Source organism: Haliaeetus albicilla, chromosome 1 (assembly GCF_947461875.1).
Source record: "Haliaeetus albicilla chromosome 1, bHalAlb1.1, whole genome shotgun sequence".
Taxonomy (NCBI): Eukaryota; Metazoa; Chordata; class Aves; order Accipitriformes; family Accipitridae; genus Haliaeetus; species Haliaeetus albicilla.
The window spans coordinates 51,137,045-51,148,701 of NC_091483.1; the positions used below are offsets into that span (position 1 = coordinate 51,137,045).

General features: G+C 38.8%; 1 long non-coding RNA gene across 1 annotated transcript; it reads right to left on the reverse strand.

Moving 5' to 3' along the window:
* Positions 1-437: 437 nt before the first annotated feature.
* On the reverse strand, positions 438-6,776 carry LOC138685544 (uncharacterized). The gene is made up of 3 exons (XR_011324860.1): positions 6,116-6,776; positions 4,560-4,625; positions 438-805 (listed from the first exon to the last, which is right to left on the reverse strand). It is a non-coding gene; the product is annotated as an uncharacterized lncRNA (long non-coding RNA).
* Positions 6,777-11,657: the final 4,881 nt, after the last annotated feature.

The window sequence follows — 11,657 nt, forward strand, 5'->3', positions numbered from 1 at the left end:
GAGGAACTCAGATCATTCAGCATGTCACTTCTTTTTCAAGCCATTTCCAAAATGTGTTCAATATATCTTAGATTGCAAGGTTGGGGAAAAGGCTAAAATGCTTCAGGAAAAGGCTCCTAGATATCTAGAACCTGAGTTTCCAGCTAAGGAAAATACTACTCAGTGTGGATAGCTTCTGTATCATGGTCTAGGAGTCCTATTTGTAATTTTTTTTTTTTTTTTTTTCTGAGTGGAGAGTAGCAGTGGAGACTAGCAACAAGTAGATGTGGAAATGCTTGCCTGGGGATGATTTAGTGAAACAAAGAGTCATTTAACAGCATCTTTCTCCTGCCAATCTTTAACATAGCTGAGCAGGGAACTCCCTTCCATACAGGACTATGCCTGCTGCAATTTTCATTTATTTCGCAATCCCTTTTCTGTTGGAAACCTTTGGCTGCTTAAACTTTTCCTCAGAACCAGAGGACACTCAAAATCACCTTCCCACATCCTCATTAGCTCCTGAGTCTCACTCTTGTCCCACTCTCCACCTCCATTCCCTTACTCAACTTAAAATGATGTCTTTATTTAAAATAATATAAAAACCCCAACCCTCCAACATTGTTTTGAAACCTGCTTTTATACCAGGAACATCACCATAATTTAATTACTCCAGTTAAACAGTAAAACAGAAAATACGACTATCTTCCATGATCTTACATTTTGCTTTCAAATTTCCATTTTTCTTCTTTGTTTTCTTCCTGGATTTCATTTCTACTACATACCCAAGTGTAATAAGGCATAGCCAGGACTGAAAAACCACTCAGACCTACAAAGAAGGAAATGGGTTTAGTAAACAGCACGAACTCCATATGCCAGAGACCCAGCAGTCTACAGCCTAGCCACAGCTTTGCCACTGACTTACTGGGTGAGCTTAGTCAAGTCACTCAATCTCTTGGTTTCCCAGCTGTCCTTTGGAAAGCACTATTTAACGCTTAAATAAAAACTGCTGCAGATGCACATTAATTTACATACTTTATTTTAATACATAGCTCTCTTAAAAACTTACACAAATGCATGACAGCATAGACTCCAGTCATCGTGGAGAATAAAGAGCTCTCCACTGTGGAAATGCTGAGTTTGGTTTCTGATCATCCTACTTGCGTGTTAGAAACACCATCACTTAACATTCGAAAAAAGGAAAATGGAAAAAAAGCCCTAAGGTAAGAATCTCTGCTGGTTTGGGAGGGTTTTTTTAACTTATACATTCTCCACCCCCTTTCCCTCAAACCTAATCAGCATGTCCTATATTTAAGACAGAAAATGTAATGTTAGGCAAACAATTTAAATTGGTCATATAGAACCTAGAGCTATCAGTTTTGATGAAGCCCCAGGTGAATGGCACTTCAGCTCTATCAAAATCAACTCCAGCAGTGAACACCAATTCTCTCAAGGTTATTTCGTATCTGTAATGTAACCCAAATCCATCAATTATATAAACTCCTTTGGGTTAAAAAGATGTAATAAATTGTCCTAGCTCTAAGAAGATGAGTTTGATGAACCTGTCGGCATTACTAGCACTTATAAACTGTGAATATTCTGACACATCCTGATACTCAGAACATGCCGCTAAAGGCTCAAGCTTTAGCAGTAAATGCATGGTAACTATGGGACCTTCCACTGGGTACTCCCAGCCAAGGCAAATGTTTAATTCCCTCATTATCTCTGCTACTGTGCAGCCCAAGCAATAGCCCAATTCTCAAACCATGAGATTTGGGAAGTAATGCATACATGTGCTGAGAAGACTGTATTTTCATATAGCTCACTGTTGCAGGACACAGATTAATTTAAATCCAGCATTTTTAGAATTTTGCAATGTATTCAAAGTGTTATGGTGCACTATTTTTTTTTTTCTAAAGCAGTCCAGCCAACAGCCAAGGTCTTCAATATCATTCGCCCCACGGCCTATTTAATAGCAAGGCAGAATTCAGATCGGAGCGGTATTCTGGAGGATGAGGGATCTCTAACAAGGGAATCTGAGTATTAGAGCAGCTTGGCCAGAATTCTGAAAGGCTGTACAGGAGGGTGGTATGAAAAATGAAGTTCCTTTTTTGTGTTACTCTCTCCTAAGGGGAAAAAAAGAAATAAGGTCTCATCCTGCCCTACTGGCTCAGGGAGATACCAGATAAAGACCAGCAGGAAATCAGTCAATAGGACAGAAATCTTCCCCAGAAGATCCTGTTTGCATATTATTATTTAAACACTAATTCAGTTTTGTAAGCTTCCTCACCCTTTGGTCCCCAACAACTTCTGTACCCTTTCACCAATTCAAATTATGCTGAGATGAGGATCTCAAATACATTAAAAAACCTGTAAATTTGGTAAAATGCAATAGCATAGAAGAGAGAAAGAAACTCTGAAGTGCCTCTACTGGCAGACAGGCTACAAAATTAGTTCATCCCTTTTAGATACAAAAGGATACACACAACAGACTCACCTTGGGATATAAACCCATAGGAAGCCAAGCTTCAGACTTTCCACTCCTTACAAAGCAACTGGGTTCTTTTGCAAATTGCTAAACTTACCATGCTTCTTTCAAGCTGTCCCAAATCTCTGCAGCAATACTGCTTGCAGAGACTGCTCAAGAAAGCACAGACCCTTCTCACACCAGCGCTGCCTAAACCCTAACCTATTTTGGGGGCGGCATTCCAGTTTCGGAGTAAGTTCACGTACATCCTGCCCATTTCCCCAGGTAGTCTGGTGTTTTGCTAAGTCGGGGAATCAAGCTGTCTCCTACCACAGAATCAAGGTTATTTCACTAAGAGCAATACTCCCATATAATACTGATCACTGTTTTTTAATATCTTGCCCAAGCTGACGCAGCTCCCAGCCTCCACCTGAAACCTTTTTTTGTCCATATGCATTAACAGTTTGACTCTTTGCTCTTTATTAATTTCTCCTCATAAAACACAATATTTTTGTCAGCTGAAATAATGATCTCCTGAGGTACTTGGTCCCAGACCTGTAAACTGTTAACACAAATTTGATTAAGGGACAGTCATTCTAGTGGGCTCAGTGGAGCCTTTGACATGGGTAAAGGCTTTCAGGGGGCAGGTTTTCAGGGGCAGGTTTTGGTTTGCGATTTATAGAGACACTGGAGGATTCCTATGTGTGTTCAATTCTTTCATAATATATGACTCTGTGTCATAATTTCCCAGTGAGATTCTTTGTCTCTTTGTCTCTGTTTCCTTTCCTTTAAATTCTTTGCACTGCCTTCATCGCTTGAATTCCCTTTCCTCACACAATTAATTCCCTCCATTTGGATATTTCACTCCTTCCTAACATGGACTCTGCCTCCAAAGCTAAGGGTAGTTAAATAAAGATTATATGAACAGATTTGTCCAGGACACATTGCTCTTTAGAGGACAGGTGGAGGAGACATTTGTGCTTTAATATAATAGTAAATACACGCAAGGCAGTGCTCCCGGCAGCACAGCTACACGTAACAGCAGATTGCTGGCAAATGACAGATACACTTTACCTTGAATCCTCAGTGGGGAGCTCAAATCTGTATTTTTTAAAACCATCTGGAGTATTCAGTACCCTTGGTACAATGAAGCCAACACAGGAAAAATGAGAAAAATTTGGGGTTTCTCTCCCTCTCTCTCTTTCTCTCTCTTTCCTTTCTCCCTAAAATTTCCAGCTCCCACTTAATTATAGATATCTGCTCCTCACAATGACATATGACTTTTTTTTTTTTCCATTGGAAACATTTTGGCTTAATTACTTCTGACATTTCAGTCAGCACACTGTGAGCTTGCTCACAATTTTGCAGCATTTAAATAAATAAATGAGCAAACAAATAAATAAATAAATAGCCTATGTCCCAGCAGCTAACATAGTTTATTTGGCTATATGGTAACACAGATCACAATGGGCAAAACATCATGAATAACCAGTTCAACCAGCAGTGGAAGAACAGGCAGACAGAATCTCTACCTTATTTACCATAAGACATCTCTCACCCCAACCCACGCAAACAGATTTTAAAGGAAGTACCTTCATACCCTCATGTTCCTGTTCAGTAAGGAAAAACAAAAATTTAGAGGAAGGAAAGGAGACTGAGGTAGGGAACCAAATTAATGAGCCAACGAGAGAGAGAGAGAGAGAGAGAGAGAGAGAGATGTTTCCCTGACCACTATCAGCCCAGGAGGGCTGCTGAGGCCAGTGTGATGAAAGGTCTAAGGTAAGTGAAAGGGACAGTGGTGAATTTGTGGTGGTTTGTGCAGCCACAGGATTGTGGAAATCAGCAGTAAGAAATGTGGATAATGGCACAAGCAGCTGCCCGAGGGAGGCTCAGGGAAAAAGGATTAATGACCGTTGAGACCTGCTCCCCTTCCACTCCTTCCCTGAAATGCCAAACCGCTGAGCCAGTTATCAATCAAGAATGTGAAATACATTGGTGGATTGATTGGGTTTGATACAGTGGCAGCCAGCTACACTTTTGAATACTCTTTGAAAACAATTTTTACTGTGCAATGCTGGAGAAAGCCAACAAATAATAAACCTGTCAGAGTACTCACCAAGTGCTCGTAAATACTAAAGCTGCTGTAGTGCCTTGCAGCTGCAAATGGGAACCATTCCAAAGCCTGAAAAATTGTCAATACTTAATCGTTGCATCAGATATCAATTCTAATTTAAACTTCTACTCTCTCTTCCCCCACGTCTTATCTTCCCTCAGCAGAAAACGCACGAGTCTTAATAAAGAGCATGCTGATAGCATGCCTTTCCTTTCAATGGGAAAGGCATAGGGTTTTTTTCAGCCACACTCTTTTGCTCCTGTAATTTATTCTGTTCTTCTAAGCCCTTTATTCTGAATGGCCATTTCAGGTTCAAAGTTGCATGTTTTTAAATGGGAGAATGAGGCTATATAATAACCAAAGACAACTTGGCCCACTCTCTAGCCTTTACTCAGGCAAAACTGAGTCAGTGGGATTTTGCTTGACCAAAGGCAGATTAGAAGCTCAGAATCACAGCATTTTATGTCACCTTTGCGACAGAGCAAGCAGGAAGAAGTTTTCACTTCATATCAATGGGTTGTCCTCCCACTTCTGCAATGGACAAAGGACTACAAAAAATAGACCTTGATATCTTTAGAGACCTGAGCCTGTACAGCAGATGTCTGGTTTTGCAGTACTTTTGGTCTTACACTTAGTATACCAGGTCTAATGAAGCCCTGATCATCCAGTTTTAAAAACACCCTTTAAAGAAGTCCTCATCAAACACAGAAGCTGTGGAAAATAGGCAGCTTTTTGCCATCGCTCATGGAATTGTTTTCAATGGTTTGCAGACAGAGCTGTGCCCTTTTGTTTTCCCCTTCACCACATCAGTGGATCCCAACAAACTTCATTGAGCCCAACGGAAAGAGGCATTGCTACTATGGCATGTGAAATCTCTCTCAAATAATTTTTCTTTTTTTTACCATGGATGGGTACATCACAGTAGATTATAGAGATCAAAAGGGCACATTCTGGACTTGAATAAAGATGATATAATTTCAGGTAGTATCTGTGTACTTTTATAGTACTTCCTTTTACAAATGATTCTTCACAATCTTTAAAAATCACAGTTTATGATTCCAGAAAAAAATGCCAGGTTTTGTGAAAACCTAGGGAATATATTGCTCAGTAACATAAGAAGATCCACACTGTCTCATATGAAAGATCCATCCAACCCAGCCTTCTGTGTCTATCAGTGGCCAACAGTACGCATGCAACGGAGGAGCATGAAGTAAATGCAGCATGACCCTACTCCTCTACACACTCCTGTCAATCAGCAATGAGTTCCTTAAGAAAATCTGATCCTGTATGCTTTCTTGTAAATTCTGTGTCTGTGTACAAGGCAGTGAGCAACTTCTCTAAACCTTTTTGTGAATTTATGATACAATTTCCATACAAATGGGAATTGTCACATGCCAAAAAAGTGGGGGGGGGGGGAGAAATTAAGGCTGTTAGACAGCTACACACTGAGCAAGCATGATTTGTAATTCCTAGACAATCTTTTCTTAAGTTTATTCCCCTTTTAATGTTCTTGGTTCTCTTGTTTGGATGATAGATACAGGGTTCTCTCATGCTCTTACCTTTCCTCCCCTTTTTTTCTTCCTTTTTTTAAAATATCATCACTCTGAAATATCTTGATGACTTTGGTTTGTGTGGTGCATGGCCAGGAGAAAGTCAGTTCCCTGTGTATACAGATTTGGTTGGAAATGTCGAATATCTCTCTGCTCCAAAGGCATCACAAGCTTTCACAGTACCACAGTCTGAGTACACAGAAATTCAAAAATGGCAGCAGTGTGTTAGTGCATCAGAGCAGAATATCTTAGCTTGGGACACTGCTACATGTCTTTCCTTGACCTTGATGTAACTGCCAAACTTCTTGATTGGCGAAGTCTCTCTAATGTCCCCCAAGGTTCTCATATTCCATCTGTCTGCTGTCTACAGCTTCCTGAAGACCACCCTCCTTCCTCTTGTCTTGGTTTCCATGATTCCTTAAAGATATGTTCAAAGCACAGCTGAGAATTTCAAAAAAACTGGCAAGAAAATGGAAAAAGAACAACACTGGGAACCATTTTGCAAAATCTGATTTAATTTTTTCCATTGAAAATTTAAAGTTCAGATAGATCTCAGCACTGCCAAGGACATATCAGTGTGTTCAAAACTGTAAATCTAAATAGAAGCAGCAATGTTTGTAATGTGTAATTTTAGAAGTTAAGGAATAATCTTTATCTGGGACACTCCTTGGCTACATGCACTAAATCTGGAATTTGTAGGACAACTTTGCTATTCTTGTTTCATTTTTAGGTTTAAGGAAACAAAGAGGGGAGAGCATTAAATGAAGACAACAGTTGTGTACATTTTCTTTATATAAAGATAACACAGACAAAATTAATTTCATTTAAAGATGGTGATATCACATTGAGACACACAGTTATTTCAAACAGACAATTATAGGCATGATTAGAAAGCATAATCTGCAGTAAATGTAACTATGGAGTGGTGACTAACAGTGCCTGTGTGAATGCATGCAGGCTCACACACAAAGATGTAAATGGACTTTCTATCAAAGACAGATCTTACTTGTTTTCACAAGAAAATCCCGGTGTTATTGTCTTCCCCAATTCCATCTGCAAAGCTAAAAGTGAAGATTCTTCAGTACTTCTCCATTACTCCAGACCTACTGGAAAATGTTAGTTGAATGTGCTTCCTTATATCTTGCACCTGTGTTTTAAGTTTTCTTGTGAAAAGAAAGTTCATAGAAAACCTTCTGCTTGTCTAAGCATTCCATGTATGCATGGTTTCCTAGTTTTGTAACCAGGAGACATGAACTAAGCAGTAAAAATGCTATTGTCTTATTGTCCTTCAGAAACAAATTTTAAGATGGAATAATTCTCAGAATTAGTCCATATACTGTTTTGGAACTAGGCTTGATACTATGAACCAGTGATTGTATTTCCTGGAAGAGGCTTCCTAGAGAGGTGGGTGGTCAATGCCCCATGTCTGTCAGTGTTTAAGACGCATTTGGACAACGCTCTTAATAATATGCTTTAACTTTTGGTCAGCCCTGAAGTGGTCAGACAGTTGGACTAGATGATTGCTGTACATCCCTTCCAACAGGAACTATTCTATGTTATGCTAGTCTATTATATTCTACTTGAAACCTTACAAATTCCTTGCTGGCTGTAAAGCTATTCAAACTTCTCTGTTGTCTTTTTCTTTCCACCGTGGCTAGAAATTCCAAGTGTTGAAACAGGGCTAACAGCAAGGGACCATAAATCTGGATGACCCTCTCTAGAAATGGAGGCACTTTTGGTCATTGAGGAACTACTGATTTAAGTAAAGAGAATACTGAGCAATACTAGCACCCAGAAGCTTAACGGGGAAAATAGGAGGTCTTGAGGCTGACCAGGAGTTATTCAGTTAAAAGGTACTGGAAGTATCTCCAATAAATGAAATGCGTTTGAAAGCTTGAAATCTGGTTGTCCAAATATCAGAAGGCAAATGATAAATCTCTGTGCAGAGAGGCCTTATGTATTTGAATTTTTAGGCTTGTCATTATTGCTCTGTTGCAATTAATCAAAACTAACTTGCTAAGATATCTTCCTTTCCAATCATACCACATGATCTTGTTTTTTAAATCCTTCTGTCTTCTGCCATGTGTAATTTAAACTTCTAAAGTTAAATATAAATTTCTTTGTTTTGCCATCATGCCCAAGAAAATCTGCAGAGCTTTCATCTCCAAATCTTTTAAAAAAAAAATTCCCATCTTGTCTGCTAAACATGGAGTACCTAAGTGGTGGAGCAAGGCACAGTAAGTCAATCTTTTGACCCTTTTCCCATTCAGCTCTTTCTGTAAGACTTATTTCTTCAATGGTCTCAAGAAAACCCTTAATCATTACAAAAGGACTGGAGGCAAGAGAGACAGTGTTCTCAGTTAACATCATTTCTGGGAAATCGTTGTATAGATTCTTATTTGAATCTCTATGAAGACTTTTACCTAGTGCACATTCTCTATGCTTAATGATTAAACCATAAATAAATAATAGCTAATTTATCATCAGGGGAGTACAGCTCAAACCAGGTACTGTACACCAAAGAGCTTTATCCAATATAGACAAGTACACAGAGACAACCACAAAACGTAAACTCATAACAATGCATACTTTGAAAACATAATTACATTTATATGACTAGCTGATATAAATTTGATAGTATGCTTTTATTATAAATCACCAATTAATAATATATTACCATGCAGCAAATTAAAGTGTGTAGCTCATTAGCTGGAGTATACTGCTGTGCCTCAAAAGACTGCTGATGTTCTGCCATTTCAGTTAATATTTTCAACATACTAGTGAATTACAACTTGATACTCATTCTACTTCACTGTGTACAGTGGTATGTACATGTATTTGTTTTTCCATATAAGCTTCCTAGGAAAAAAAAAATGAGGTTACTAATGAATGGATATGTCATCATATAATATTAAAATATATTTGTATAAAATTTTTTTTTCACCTTTGCCTGGACAACTAGTTATAGCATACAGTGAAAAACTGCTAAGTAGTTATAATACATCACAACTACTGCTCAGTATTTGTGCCGGGAAATTGCAAGGCATTAAATGCAAACAGGTCCATTTTTGTAGACTGCAGCATAATTTACCTCACAGGAGGGAGTCTGCATGACCATGAACTTAGTGAATCTCCTGAACATACTTATCTAAAAGAGAAAGAGGAAGGGAGCACAATGGAAAGGTCAGGTACTTCTGTGCAGGTGACACTGCCCCAGCTATAAATCTCAAGATTTATTATTCTGCCTCCTTATCTCACAGAAAGTTTCTTTGCGCCATTTTCTGCTCTTTCTTCTACATCTTTTTGCCTTGGAGACCTGGGAATTCACACAGAGTCTGGCATCACTGACACAAGAAATCACAGTCATGCATCTTGGATGACCACATTAGGATCTCCCAGAGTCTCACACAACCTAACAAGCTTAAGAAACCCTCACAAGTCAGATGCCTCATTCTAGCCTATGGCAAATCTGAAATAATTCAACTTTGTTTAGCCGATATGAAAGGAAGTATCTTACTGATAGATTAACTCTGGATATGTAGCACAGATCAAATACTAGGCATTTCCTGTTGTCCACCAATCCCACACATAGTGTCACAACCATAAGCTAAATTGTGCCACAATAAAAAAATCACACAGAAAAAATGATTCTCTACACTTTACTTTTCAATAAGGTGTACCTTAATGAGACACACTTTTTACACAATTACAAAATTATAGACATTGTATGATAAAACTTTTTTTCACACAGAAAAAATGCTATTTCTGTGGAACTACATATAAGCCCCCAATACTTTAACATTGTCTGACAATACAACAAGAGTACTTCGTGGGTGGTACTTTCAGAAATAAATATATAAACAATGTCATAAGAACATTTTGTAAGCTTTAAAAGTTTTTGCTGTATCCAAATCATTCATAATGCAGGGTGTAGCACATATTACACTGATCCAAAAATCTTTCTATTCTTTTTTTTCAAGTGCTTAAAAAGAGGAGAAATTTGAATTCCTACTACCATACCATAACTTTAATGCATCAAAGCAGATGAAAATAAAGCAAGTTTTCTTCATGTCATGGAGGAAATGCTAAAACTCTGTTTTAGCCAAGAGAGATGTTCATTGCTCTGCCATTTTCATAATGTCTTTCATTTGCTTCACATAACTATGAACTATAATACTGCAGAGGATCCATTATAGAAAAAGCAATAGCCAATTGAACAGATGGGAAGAAGAAATGTAACCACAAAGGGAGAGAGTCTAAGCTGTTTGTTCTGTTATAGTTATGAGCTAATAAACTAGGCCTTTATCAGAAATAAGTTCATCAGATTACCAATAACCTGTAAGATAGAAAAATGGCACTACAGATTCACCCTGCGTGTTCCCTCTGCCACTGTTTATTTCTCCCATTTTTATTCATCTTTGCCATGTGCTTAGACTGTAGGCCTCCAGGACGTCCTTCCTGGTTTTGGCTGGGACAGCTGACCCCAAGTGGCCAAAGGGATATTCCATACTGTGTGACATCATGCCCAGTATATAAACTGGTGGAAGTTGGCCGGGGGGAGTGGATCATTGCTCGGGAACTAACCGGGCATTGATCGGTGAGTGGTGAGCAATTGCATAGTGCATCACTTGGTTTGTATATTCCAATTTTTTTATTATTGTTGTTGTTATTTTATTATTGTTATTACTATCATTATTATTATTTTCTGTTCTGTTCTATTAAACTGTACTTACCTCAACACACAAGTTTTACCTTTTCCCTTTCGATTCTCTCCCCCATCCCACTGGGTGGGAGGGAAGCGAGTGAGTGGCTGCGTGGTGCTTAGTTGCTGGCTGGGGTTAAACCATGACACAAGAATATTTTTTAACATGAGCATTGTAGGCCCTCTTAAGCACCCCCACACTTAAACAGCACCATTCCCGCTGGAGCCCTTGCTCTTAGACAGTTGCATACACAGAAGAAGGGGCAGCCAGCTGGACAGTGCAGCCAAGCCTGCCTGGTTTTTACAAATACAGAGCAGCCAAAGGTTTATGGTTGGACGAAAAAGCACTCTGAGCCAGTGCTATCCTGAGACTACAAAAAAAAGGGAAACTTTGTGAGGCCCCCCATGGAATTGAAGTGATCACCTGATTTTCTGTGGTGAAAAAACAAAGTCTGCTGCACCAGAAGGAACCATGCCAGGAAGCGTGAGAAGCTCTAACCTGGGGATTACCCTGGAGGTTTTGCCAAGAACAGTCTCACATTTTCAGGTTGCCACTTCTATCCACAAGCAATTCCTGAGCATGGGATAATCTGATACTATTGAGTAATAGTTCAATTTTAAACTCCTTTTCTTTGTTTTATCACAATCTGAGCATTATATCGTACAGAATTACAGTTCCCCATACAGTTCTGTAACAGCAAATCTTCCACAATACTACAGATCATTCCTGCATTGTTATTGGGGAAAACAGATTTTTAAATGGGGGAAATAAGAAAATGTTTGTCCTTAAAGTTGCTTGTTAATGATCATCTTCTTGTCATATTAAAATAAGTTACCTCTTTGCTGAAC